Here is a 13,303-nt window from a genome sequence, read left to right on the forward strand (position 1 = left end):
AAAAGAATTCTTTAATCTTTTATTTGGGCAGGAGAGTACAAAATTTCTTCCATTTTTATGATCAATATGCATAATATGCTGTAAAAATCCAAAGTAAATTACTAACTGGCAATTCATTGGCAATTGATTAGTAAGTTTTAACAAGAGCAAAATCTTAAATCAGTTTTAATTCACTTTCTCAATTTAAAACTTTTATATTCTCATAAAGCATATTATTTTTCTCAATTAGCAATTGAATATGAAAATAAAAACAACTGAATATGAAAAACTCCCTTTGTCAGCTCTTCACACAGCTGAATATGAAAATAAAAACAACTCACTTTGTCAGCTCTTCATAAAATAATACTAATTTTACTACAAATCTCTATCATCTGGGAGTAGGCGGGCTGTTTAATTACAGATTGCTAGAGCTATTCTATCTTATAGTAAAGAGCACAAGGAAGTGGGGCAATTTGCAGAATAAAAGAAAAAGTATCTAAAATTAAGAATGTAAGATACCTAAATCGATAACAGTAACTTTAACTTCTATCTAAAGTACTCGGAAGACTGTTTATTATTCTTCTCGGTAAGAGACAAAGTTTAAAAAAAAACATACTTGTAGCCACATCAATTAAGCATGTTTATGTGTTAATAACATACAAATCTGTAGGTCTGACTATAACATAATTACTGAAAAATTATAATTCTTTTTAAGTATTTCATTTAGTCAAAAATTCTTCCTACAAAGAGGTTTTTGTTTTGTTTTGGTGTCTTGTTTTTTTAGGGTTTTTTGTTTGTTTGTTTGTTTGTTTTTGGCCTAGATGTGCTTACTTCTAAAATGTTTTATCCATTTGGGAATATTTTCTCTTAAATCAATTAGTCAAAACCACTTACCATGCAGCTAATTACTCACAGGCTCTGTAATCCTTAAATTTGAAAATTACTGGAAAATGCATATTACTGTTTTTCTATCCCATTCATTGAAAAAGACACATAGCTAAAAGACTTACATAATTCTAATAGGCCTCAAATCCACAACTTTGGCAGGGGGTGGGGGGTAATTGAAACTACTTATGAAGGTCACTTTTTGCCTCTAGAATTTAAATACAAACACACAGATACACAAACTGACACTGATTATTTCATCTTAAATATGTCTCAAGAACATGGCTATGGATAGCAATTAATGTAACATTGTGAAAAAGAAAACTGAGCACTTAGAATTGTTCTTAAACAGCAACTGGTTTCACTGCTATTTTACCCTATTTGAGACAAATGACAGATTACTAACTATTGACACAAAGTAGTTTAAAATTCATTATCTCAGATGCTTCATCCTACTTTCATGATGATATACAGGACTTTAATCTCAATAATGTTAAAAAGACATTTAGGGATCAGATTAGTTTAACATCTTTGAATTATTGCTGTTTCAAGTATTTTCCAATGTTGTGATCAATTCTAGGTTCTTATAGCTAAAATTAAATTACATTATTTTAAAGATTCCATTATTTTACTAAACTCAGATTTGAAACTTTGGATGTTACTTGTGTGTCATATTTAAGCACTTACATCTTAATAGTCCACCTCAGTATCCTGTAAATACTTTGTGCCTCAGTAGCCTCAGATATGTTCTATCAACTGAGTTTTAATTTCTTGATCATATACTATTTGAACCACTTTTGAAAGAATCCATTACTTTACTTACTGAGGTCATCCCCCCATTAAATATCAAATACAAAATATCTAAGAACCAACCACTAAAACAGAAGAAAGGATGATTTGCGATGTCTTTTAAGAAACCTAAGAGCAAACAATGATGTCTCTGCTTTCACCAGCCCTGTAAATGGGAATGCTCAGCCAGTTTTTCTGTCCCAAGAATACTTGAAGAAAAGGGTGGAATCCTTTCAGAGGGTCTGATTGATTAGGACCATAAGAAAGCCTATGGTTTGTTTTCTAAGGGCACTAAAGTCGCACTAGTATCAGCACCTCTCCCAGCCAGAGCCAAGGATCTAAGAGAAGCCTGCAGGTGGAAACAGTTGGGTCCCACCCCAATTTGTACATCAGTAGCTTTATTGAGAGCTCAGAACAGTTGAGAATTGAGAAGCTTATCTTTAGTACTTTGTGTCTTTGATACTTGGCTTCCTTCTTAGGAGAGAATTAAGTTGTTGGCTGGTATGCAGTTGATGTGATCTACACTCTGAACAAATACCATTCACAGTTGCCTCTGAATAAACAAGACACTTTTTAAATTAGTTTACAAAGAATTTTGTATGCCCTTTTGGATGCTGATAAGGAGCAGTGCAGAAGCCAAGTCTCTTAGGTCAGCTCAAGTTAGTGACAACACTGTATCATTGATAACACTATTTTGAACTTGAGCTTCTTTTATTTTCCTTTATAGTTAAATTACGACTTCTTTTCAAGCTGCTTGGGCTGCAGGTGTTCAAACTTCTGCAGCTATGCCAAGGAGTTGTACTTACAGAGCAGAAGGGACTAAATGCATGTTTCTAATGAAGCAATTAACTTAAGTGCCCCCTTGTTGAGAAAAGTAGGCTGATACCTAAAGTGAGTTTAGAGTAAAGATTAGCACATAGCACATTGCCACTAAGAGTCTGTAATTAGATTCCTGATATTATTTTGTTTAACCTTATTTTCTCTTAAGGAGGAAAAGAAAAAAAAACGTAAATTGTAAACCAAAACTACATGATAATTTTTTAAAAGTTTTATCATATTATAAAAATTCAAAGATAGAACCAAATATATTGCTCAGTAAAAAGGAAAGAAAGGTTTATGCGACAACCACTGGGCTATTTACTTTTAATAAGACAAACATCACACTGGATTCAGGAAAATAAATGCAAAGAAGATGACTATTTTCCCATTTGCTTATTTTTTTAAAGCACTGATTATTCATACTGATCTTACCAGAATTACCAAATGAAGATTTTTTTAATAATTTATTCCTCGAATTTTCATTATTTATTTCCTATCATTTTAATCAATAGCCTGCCATCACCTACCTGTCTAAAGGGTAAATTGAGTTGTTTTTTTTTTTTTTGAAAAATGACCACAAAATCAATTTACCTTTAAATTTCCAGAGCAATTAAACAAAAATATCAAGCTAACTTTCCACTGAAGAAATCTTTTTTCTTTTCTTTTTTTTTTTTTAATGTTTATTTATCCTTGAGAGAGTGAGAGAGACAGAGAATGAGCAGGGAAGGAGCAGAGGGAGAGAGGGACACCGAATCTGAAAGAAGCTCCAGGCTCTAAGCTGTCAGCACAGAGCCCGACGCGGGGCTCAAACCCATGAACCGTGAGATCATGACCTGAGTCGAAGTTGGACGCTCAACGACTGAGACACCCAGGCGCCCCAGAAGAAATCTTTTCTTGAAACAATGTCTTCACGTTCCAATTAACTAAAGTGTAAAGAACCTATAATATTATGAAATATTTTTCTAGTCATGTCAATATTACCCCATTCTATCAATTTAGAAATGAAAGTAAAGTGATCAGCTGTCCAGGTTTGTCTCAGATTTTCCTGGCTTTCACACGGAAAGTCCACGTCCCATAACCCACTAGCCCCAGGCAAATAAGGATAGATGGTCACCCAAAGTAGGAGTAAAATATAGTTAAGACTGTTGGCATCATCTTGTTCAAAAACTTGTAAAATACAGCTAAGTTCAACTTACACGTTAATAGTCTGATGCTTCAGATACAGCATTAGAACCATAAAATAAGCCTAACAATTAGGGCATCTTTGCCATGGTCATAGTCCATTCTCAATTACCTCTTATAACTGTGGAATGCCAGCTGCTGCCATTCCAAATATCATATTACTGCTCATTTCCTTTGCTTATCTTTCACAAGCACCATTAATAATCATTAGTTTCAGTGATTCATTTAAAGTTCACTTCCTCTCCTTGCTTTTTTCTTTACCCAATGAACTAAGTACTTAAAAGCAATAAAAGGCCTGAATACATTTCCCACATAAAATCTAACACCTCCATCCAAAATGCCTTGAAAACTGGACCCACGGTTCCAGGACTTCCTTTATCTTCATCACACGGACACTCTTAATTACAAACAAACCTGACAGAAAGGATGAGAATATACTTATCATTTTGAAAACTTTCTAAACTTTCACAAGAACACTTCATTCCTAATTGCAGAGTTTCGTGTGAGAATGACACTTAACAGAACTGAAGAGATAAGATAATACCTGAAATACAGCATTAGCTCAACAACAGTCATTTTTTCATGAAGAACTTAGTAATTATGATTTCAGAAGCCTGGAAAAATTTGACACCTTTCTTGTATTTTAATTTCAGAAGAGTGAGGGTGTTCCTATAAAATACTATCAGTTAAGCATATATACAGTCTTCCCTACTTGAAAACTGTGCTGCTTACAAATGAAATGAAACTAAAAGCACTTGTATTGAAAAGATATAGGACTTACACTGTACTTTCCCACCCATTCACAAACCCACCATTTACTTACAACTGTACCCATTAACCTGCCTAGTTCTAATCACAACCAGGCGAAGAATGAGAAGACTGGGGTACAAATGAGAGTTAAGCCTGAAAAAAAGAACCTTATAAAAATAGGGGCACCTGGGTGGCTCAGTCGGTTGGGCGTCCGACTTCGGCTCAGGTCATGATCTCACAGTTTGTGGGTTCGAGCCCCACATCGGGCTCTGTGCTGACCGCTAGCTCAGAGCCTGGAGCCTGTTTCAGATTCTGTGTCTCCCTCTCTCTCTCTTTGATCCTCCCATGCTCATGCCGTCTCTCTCTCTCTCAGAAATAAAAAAAAAAAATTAAAAATTGTTTTTAAATCTTCAACTGATGACACCACCTCATTCAGCCATACAAAACTATTTAGGAACTATATGAAATTGCCAATATTTAACAATTTTTAACCCACCAAAGTATGACAATTTCACAGGGTTCAAACGATAGTAAGTTATAAACAACACATCCCTAACAGGATAAATGATTACATACTTATTTTCCATGCTGTCATTTAACTCTGTCATTTTCAAACACATCTCTGAACATACTTTGGACTCTAGCATGAAGACGCTCCAAGATAAAAACAAAAAAGCAAAAGATTCATGAGCTGATTAATTGTTGTGCTAGGTGACAGGTACATAGGAAGCCATTATTCTCTCTTCCTATATATATATATTTGAAATGTTTCACAATAAAATGCTTAAAAAGATGAGTTCAGTAAGTATTATCTGACCATCATGCTGATTATGCTGTTAAAGAGTACTTTTGTAAAAAGAGAAAATGTCATCTATTAGGAAGATATTCTTTTTTTTTTTTAATTTTTTTATGTTTTTTAAGTTTATTTCTAGGGCAGAGAGAGAGAGAGAGAGAGAGAGAGAGAGCGTGAGGAGGGGAGGGTCAGAGAGAGAGGGAGTCACAGACTGAAACAGGCTCCAGGCTCTGAGCTGGCAGTCAGCACAGAGCCAGACGCGGGGCTCAAACCCACGAACCGCGAGATCATGACCTAAGCGAAAGTCGGACGCTTAACAGAGTAAGCCACCCAGGCGCCCCTAGGAAGATATTCTTAAAATATATAACTTAAATATGTAATTTAATACTTCAAAACTTGGGAGCCTATTTAAGAATCACTTAGCTCAGGGTTGATTCTTTGGTAAGTACTCTTTATCTGATAAGCATTACAGAAATACTGGTATTACATGCACCATTGACTAACTCAGAGGTGAGCACAGGATTCAACTTAGGACAACTAAGACCAGTGAAGCTTAATTCCAGGACTTAGAACATACATTCTTCTCCTTCTCCTTTAATATATTTTATTGTCATATTGTTTTCCATGTAACACCCTGTGCTCATCCCAACACGTGCCCTTCTCTATGCCCATCACCCATTTTCCCCTCTCCCATACCCTCATCTACCCTGTTTTCAGTATTTAAGAGTCTCTTGCGGTTTGCCTCCCTTGCTCTCAAATATTTTTTCCCCTTCCTCTCCCCTATGGTCCTCTGTTAAGTTTCTCCTGTTCCACATGAGTGAAAAACATATGATATTTGTCTTTCTTCACTTAGCATAATACCCTCCAGTTCCATCCACGTTACTACAAATAGGCAGATTTCATTCTTATTGCTATATAGTATTCCATTGAAGATACACACTCTTGTTTCCTGGACTTGATCTAATACTGTGAGCCTGAAGCTGCTGACACAAAACCAACAGAGCAAAAAGTGAAATAGATGTGCGGAGCAGCCCAGATCTAATTCCAGTGGTACCAGAATCTAGATATAATTATAGATTGTTCAAGTATGAGGCCAAGAAATTTTTTATGTTTAAGCCACCTTGTTTTAGGCTTTGGAAACAGTCAACTTCAGAATGAATCCTCACTGTTATTCCTTGGTTGTGTAGACTTCAGCAAATCATTTAATTCTCTAAACCTCAATTATTTCATAGGTCAATGATCTCAAACCTGCAAAACAGCTCTAAGTCAGAAAGTGGGTATTCCATCAGTGGCAGGAGTACCAAACTTTGGATACATTAAACTCATAATATTCAACATCAAACAGGAAGTTTTACATTTTTAGCTTAATATGCATACATTGTTAACACATCTAAAACACATGACATTTTGAATAAACTGGGAGACTTCATTATCACTACTTGATAAATATCTGGTAACAAGTGATTCAAGGAGACAACTGGTCAAGGAGCCAACTTTGCACACTGGTCAGAATCCTAATGATTCTAAGGGTGGGAAAAGTATATTCAAAACAAAGGTTCAAGACTTGGTTACATCGCAAAAAGTTTTCCAAGTTTTAAAAATCACTAATTAACAAGTCTAATGCTTTCTCCTTAAAACACAACAACTTACCTCCAAGTATTGGCAAATGCTCTCTACAAGATGGGTCAAAACAATTTAAACTTTAAAACTGTTTCTCTTCCATCTTTACTATACTGAATACAATAGATTAAAACCCTTTTATGAACCTCTAAATACAATTTGCTTTTTTATGTTTATAAGATCTTTATAGAAATAAATGTAGCTCCTGGCAGAATATACTCAATTATACTTTGCATCCATTCTTCACAATATAAACATAACAGGGTGATGTGCTTAAATGACTTAATTACTATATAAAAGCCATCAATCTCTGTTACTAGAAAAGCAATGAGAGGATCCATTTGATACCCATTGTTTACACTCTTCTAGGACTGTTTTAGGACTATCATTCAAAGAATGCTCAGTTTAACCTTTTTCTAGACGTCTGCAGAACAGATGGAAGATAGTTTGTATGATTCTAATGACTTGGGAAGCTTCAAATGTCTCTTTACTTTGCATCAAATGTTCTATTACAGTTATACTCATACGAGAACAGTGGTGAACTATCTATCATATTCAACCAAACAGATCAACTTTACTTGCTTTTTAATATCATTTTCTTCTAAACCACAATTGCTAAATAATAACACATTTTCTCATCACATTTAAACTTTACAAACTTATGTTTTTTCTATTGTTGAATTCTCAAGCATAAACTTCCCAAAAGTAATAGCTAAGTCCTGACTTGAGCCAGTTTTTATAAGAATATTGCAAAATGATGAGTTTGGTTCTCAAACACAGTATTAAGGCAATAAACTTTTATTCAATTTATAGATGAGTATCATTGCACAACTAACTTAGAAAATTAAAACTGAAATCATGCTGTCATTTTTTAAAAACTTAAGTCCATATATGAAACTTTATCAGTATACTACCTTATATAAGCATGTACAAATTACCAAAGAACTGTCAATATTTTTTTTTTAATTTAACTTTAAGTGCCCCAAAGTTTAGACAGATGTTTACCTACTTTCTCTGAGCAGCTGTTCATTGGACATGTCCTTATTTATTGATATATTGTGTTCAATGCTAGGGTCACATTTCTTAAACAGAAACTTAGCAACTTTCAAATTCTATGGTAAATATTGACATATTTCATCATGTAAATATTTATACTGTCAGGACTTTGATGAGTCTCCTCAACAATGGGTGCATCTTATTTCTAAGCAGCAGCTTGCTTCTGACCCAATTGAGCAAGGTCTTTCTTTAGTCAATAAAATTCTCATGATCTATTTGGGTAAAATTATAAGTAAACTCAGAGTATGCTCTAATATAAAGAGCAGACTGAATCCCTTGCTTATTTCAACATGTTGGACACTTTTAGAGGGTTATTAAATCAAACAAGGCACAAGTTCAGGAATGTCTTCCAAGTAATATTTGGTTTTGATTACATAACCCCAAGCCTAATCATTATTTTCACACACACTAATGCGACTAAAAGCTGCTAAAGTCCTTTCAGAATTTACAGAGTTAAATTATTTCCTTTCCCATTAGTCCTAAAGGTTAGCCAACACTACAAAAAGACTGGCTTACAGACTATCACAATGATAATAATATTCAGAGGACAGTTTAAATTCAGAATGCTTACCATAAAATGTAGTTGAAAGTCTGGCTCATCATCTAAGATTATACAGTGTTTTAAATGCAAAAATTAACCTAATTTGGGGGCCAAGCATCAGAAATCATGTTAGTAAACTAATCATTTTTAACTCAACCTTAACAGCAAATTTCTATATCATTGGAAGAAAATCTCTGCAATATCTTGAAAATAGCCTGGGATTTCCCAACAGCACACAAGCAAAAATTTTAATTTCAAGCTATTGGCAGTGCAGGCATCTAGCAAAACCATGAATGCCTCATGAGCAGTTTGGAATTCTAGCATTCCCCTTTGAGGCAACAAAAATCTCTACAGTGTTATCGCAAAAAGAGCACAGTTTCATCAAAATTAAAAATTGCTGCCTATAATAACCCTCTGTTCCTCTATTTCAGCCAGTGTTTAGGAAAAAAAGCAAACTCATGTTCTCATCAGTGCTGGCAGCTTCACAAATGACAAGAAGCAAATTGCCCAGGACTATAAAATGGATTAATTACCTCCCACCTGTATAAAAAGAACAATCTTTCTATTATTTTAAGGACAGCCACTTTTTCCCAGAAAACACGGTATAGCAAATACAGCATCAATTTTATACTCAGAAGTTTCAGCCTGAAATCAAAACTCTACTGCTCCAAAGCTTAGTGGCTTTGGTCATGTCATTATTATACTAAAACATTCAGTAACTGCTTCCTGTGTACCAAGCTTTGATATTCCAAAAATGATTAAGACACATTCCCAGCTGTCTAGTGAAATAGCAATACCAAAAAAGAATTATTTTACAAGTCTCTAAAGTCTAGAGAAAGGGTGGTACCTCCTCTCAAGAGTACATGTAAGCCAGCCTGATATTTCAAGGAAGGCTTCCTTGAATTACACCTGATACGAATCTTAAAAGGTGAAAAAGGTAAGAAAAGGCATTCCAAGCACAAGAATATGCATGAGCAAAGGCTTGGAGGCAAGAAACAACACGATATAGGAAAATGATCAACAATTCAGCGTTTCATGACTGAAAATCAAGGATGACTAAATTCAAATAACCAGTCAAGTTCATTCATTTAACCAAAACATGTACATTTCTATGTATCAGACAGTGCTTTAGAACTTGGTATAAATGAGCAAAATAGATAACAATTCTTGCCTTTTTAAAACTTATGTTTTAATAGGAGACAATTAAAAACATTAAAAAAACATGTAAAATATATAGAATGGTGGTAAGTGCTATAGCAAAAAAAGAAGATAAAACAAGATAGAGAAAACTGGGAGTATACAGGCCAGTTGGGGGAAGGGAGATAGTTGCAAAGCTGCCATTTGAAACGTTTTATTTTCATTATTATTTTTTTTTAATTTTAGAGAGACAGCACATGAGCTCTCTAGTGTGGGGGAGAGGGGCAGAGGGAGACAGAGAGAATCTGGGGCAGACTGTACGCTCAGCACAGAGACCAACATGGAATTCAATCCCATTGACACTGGGACTATGACCCGGACAGAAATCAAGAGTAAGACGATCAACCAACAGAGCTACCCAGGAGCCCCCCCTCCCCCCCTTTTTTTTTTTTCATTTTTCTTTCTTTTTTCTTTTTTTAATTTTAGAGAGGCAAAGCTGCAATTTTTTAAAGGAGGTTGGGGTAGGCTTTCTTGAAAAGTTGGTATTTGAACACTTACATAAAGGAGATAAAAGATTTAGTTGTGTTTATGTTTCTGTCTGGGAAAAAGCATTCCAAGCAAATGAAGCAGCCAGTGGAAAGGCCTTAAGGTAGAAGCAGGTTTGGTATACTGAAGGAACAAGGTAGCCAATATGGGTGAGACAGAGTAAGGGGGGAGAGAATACCAAGGGCTGAAGTCAGAGAGGTAATGGGAAACCAAATCATTTAAAGTTTGTAGGCCAATGTGAGGATATTAGCTTTTACTGCAAATCAAATGAGAAGTACTAAAATGTTTTTAAGCAAAGAAGTAATGTTACATTCCTTCTAATAAGCTTTTTCTTTTGGAGTTATACTGAATTTACAGAAAAGTTGCAAAGATAACACAAAGTTCCCATATCCACCTCCCCCAGTTTCCTCTAATATTAACATCTTACATTACTACGGTGCATTTATTAAGACAAAGAAACCGGGGTGCCTGGGTGGCTTAGTCAGTTGGGCATCGGACTTCGGTTCAGGTCATGACCTCTCTCACAGTTCATGGGTTCGAGCCCCACATTGGGCTCTGGGCTGACAGTTCAGTGCGTGGAGCCTGTTTCGGATTCTGTATCTCCCTCTCTCTCTGACCCTCCCCTGCTCACGCTGTCTCTCTCTCAGAAATAAATAAAAACATTAAAAAAAAAGACAAAGAAACCAACATTAACACATCACTACTAACTCAACTCCATATTATTTGGATTTTACTATTTTTTTCTCTAATGTATTTAACCTGTTCCAGGATCCAATCTAAGATAACACATTGCATTTAGAATCTTACAGTCTAGTATAATTTCTCACCTATATTTAAAAAGTATCATTCTGGCTACTGTGTGCGAATACATTTGCAGAGAAGCAAGGATTGAAGAAAGTGGAGAGACCAGCTAAAAATATGACTAGTTAGTCCTAGCAAGAAATCATAAGGAGTACTAAGAGACATCCAAGGAAGAGATGATCAACTTGTTAACAGGAGAAATAGTAGGAAACAGTTAAATTTCAGATACATTTAATGGAGAGTCAACAAAAGATGCTCTGGTGGATTTGATGGAATATAAGATGAGGCAAGGTCAAGAATGACTCCAAATACCTAAGTTTGAGCAACTGGCTGAACAGAGTTGTCATCACCTGAGGTGAGAAAGAATGAAACAGGTTTTGGGGGAAAAGAAGTTCAGTTTGTAACATGTAAGTTTGCAATACCTTTAAACAAGTAGAAACGCGGAGGAAGACATCAGGACATGTGAGTCTGTAGTTCAGAAAAAGGGGAGACTACGAATATGAATTTGAGAGTCTTCAGTATACAGATGGTATCTGAAGTCATTAAGATTTGATGATATCATTTTAAAAAATGTAGGAAGAGGAAAAGAACAGAATCAAAGACTGAGCCCTAGAACACTTCAGCAATAAGGGATCAGGAAGGATAGAAGGAAGACAGAAACAACCAAAAAGGTAGAAGGAAAACCAAGAGTGGGATGTCCTAGAAACCAAGTGAAAAAAAAATACCATGGAGAAGGAAGTGATTAACTGTGTTAAAGGTTGCTGATAGGTCAAATACAATAAAGACTGGGAATGATCAACACCTGAGGATCACTAGTGACAATAACAAAAGCATTTGGGGGAAGGATAGGAGTAAAAACTATGCTTTTAAAAAGAGGAACTGGGAGTTAGAACATAAAGAAGTCTTTACAGGATTTTTGTTAAGACAAAAAGTATGGTCACCAGTGGAGCAAGGTTAAGATAAGCATCTCTTAAAGTAAAACAAATAACGTGCAAGTCAAACATAGGTCTTAAACTAAGGACCATGGGGAAAGAATATAAAAAAAGACAGGGAACAAAAACGGCAAAAATAAACACGAGAACGCAAAGAACCTTAATCTCAAATTAGGGAGGCTAGTTGAGGATTAGAGAAAACAAGCAGTTAAGTAAAACCACGGTCCTTTAACATATGCGACTATCACTGTATTTTAAAAGGAAATCATACAAAAGGAAACCATTAACATCAATACTAGATATAAAATAAAGGGGGGGGGCATTCCAGTGGTAAAAAAAAAAAAGAAAAAAAAACACAATACCAATTTAATTCAAAAACCTTTCATGAGTTTCCAAGAACTATGCAAACTGAACACTTCAAAACACCGGTTTCTTCACCTAGACTATGCAGACAAAAACGGCGGGAAAATAAAGTCTCATCTAATGGGTTATCAAAATTAGAAGTCAGGGGCGCCTGGGTGTCTCACTCCGTTACGCGTCCAACTTCGGCTCAAGTCATGAAAGATTTCTCTGAATTTGGGCCAGGCTTCGGGCTCTGTGCTGACAGCTCAGAGCCCATAGCCTGCTCTGGACTCTGACACACACACTCTCCCTCCCTCCCTTCCCTGCTCTCTCTCAAAAAATAAGCATAATTAAAAAAAAAAATAGAAGAAGCTAAATAATATACTGATTAAAAGAGAATGCCTCAGAACTACTGACCTCAGGAAAGGGCAGTTCCTTTCCATTTGTTACTACAGAAAGTTCTTTCCCAACCCCAAAGGGACGATTACGCTTCAGCCCCAGATGAAATCCAGAGGCAGTTTACAAAGAGCTAGGGATTCGGAGAGAGAGGCCGGCGTAAGAAGCGTCCAACAGCGTTCTTAACACAACCCTCCGGATTCGAATGCCTTCCTAAGCCCACAACCATTACAGGACTTTTCAAAAGCGTCCTTAAATCTAAAGAATCCCTGATGTGCAGAGAAAGAAACTGAAAAAGACGCGAGGCAGATGCACGCCCTGCAGAGAAGTTTAGGGAACCCAGACGTCCCCCAAGACCCCGTAAACCAAAGTCCCAGGGGCATACGCAGTGAGAGGGATCTGAGCTGAGAAAACTTCAAACACTGAGTTCTAGAGGGAAATAACAGGAAACTAAAAATAAAGAAAAAAAACAAAAATAAACGATTGGACTAGAGATTACTATCACTGAAGTAACGCAGCCCCCACTTCCGGACACTACCTCTTAGCTGCTCCACTTCCGGTCTCCTCCAAAAGGCCCGCTCCTACAGTCAGACGTCCCGCAGCCAATGAGAATGTCGTCCACTTCCGCAGAGGCGCATGACGTGTTTTAGCTCCTGCCTCTTCCGGTTGCGGGGAACCTATCCTAGTGTCGAAGTCGCGCGGCTCAGGAGGAGGTGCCCTGACAGGCCCAACCGA

General features: G+C 36.2%; 1 protein-coding gene across 5 annotated transcripts in view; it reads right to left on the bottom strand.

Annotated features, from left to right (window-relative positions):
• Window positions 1–13,160, bottom strand: part of XRCC4 (X-ray repair cross complementing 4) — a 258,352-nt gene extending 245,192 nt beyond the window's left edge. For 4 of the 5 annotated variants that reach the window (XM_039241051.1, XM_039241050.1, XM_039241049.1 and 1 more), the window contains exon 1: window positions 13,107–13,140. The gene's annotated coding sequence lies outside the window, so the exon portion shown is untranslated. Of the gene's footprint in view, window positions 1–13,106 lie in introns of all 5 variants that reach the window. The other variant, XM_039241054.1, reaches the window with a different exon arrangement.
• Between the last annotated feature and the right edge of the window lie 143 nt (window positions 13,161–13,303).

Source organism: Hyaena hyaena, unplaced genomic scaffold (assembly GCF_003009895.1).
Source record: "Hyaena hyaena isolate Hyena2069 unplaced genomic scaffold, ASM300989v1 scaffold_188, whole genome shotgun sequence".
NCBI classification, from domain to species: domain Eukaryota; kingdom Metazoa; phylum Chordata; class Mammalia; order Carnivora; family Hyaenidae; genus Hyaena; species Hyaena hyaena.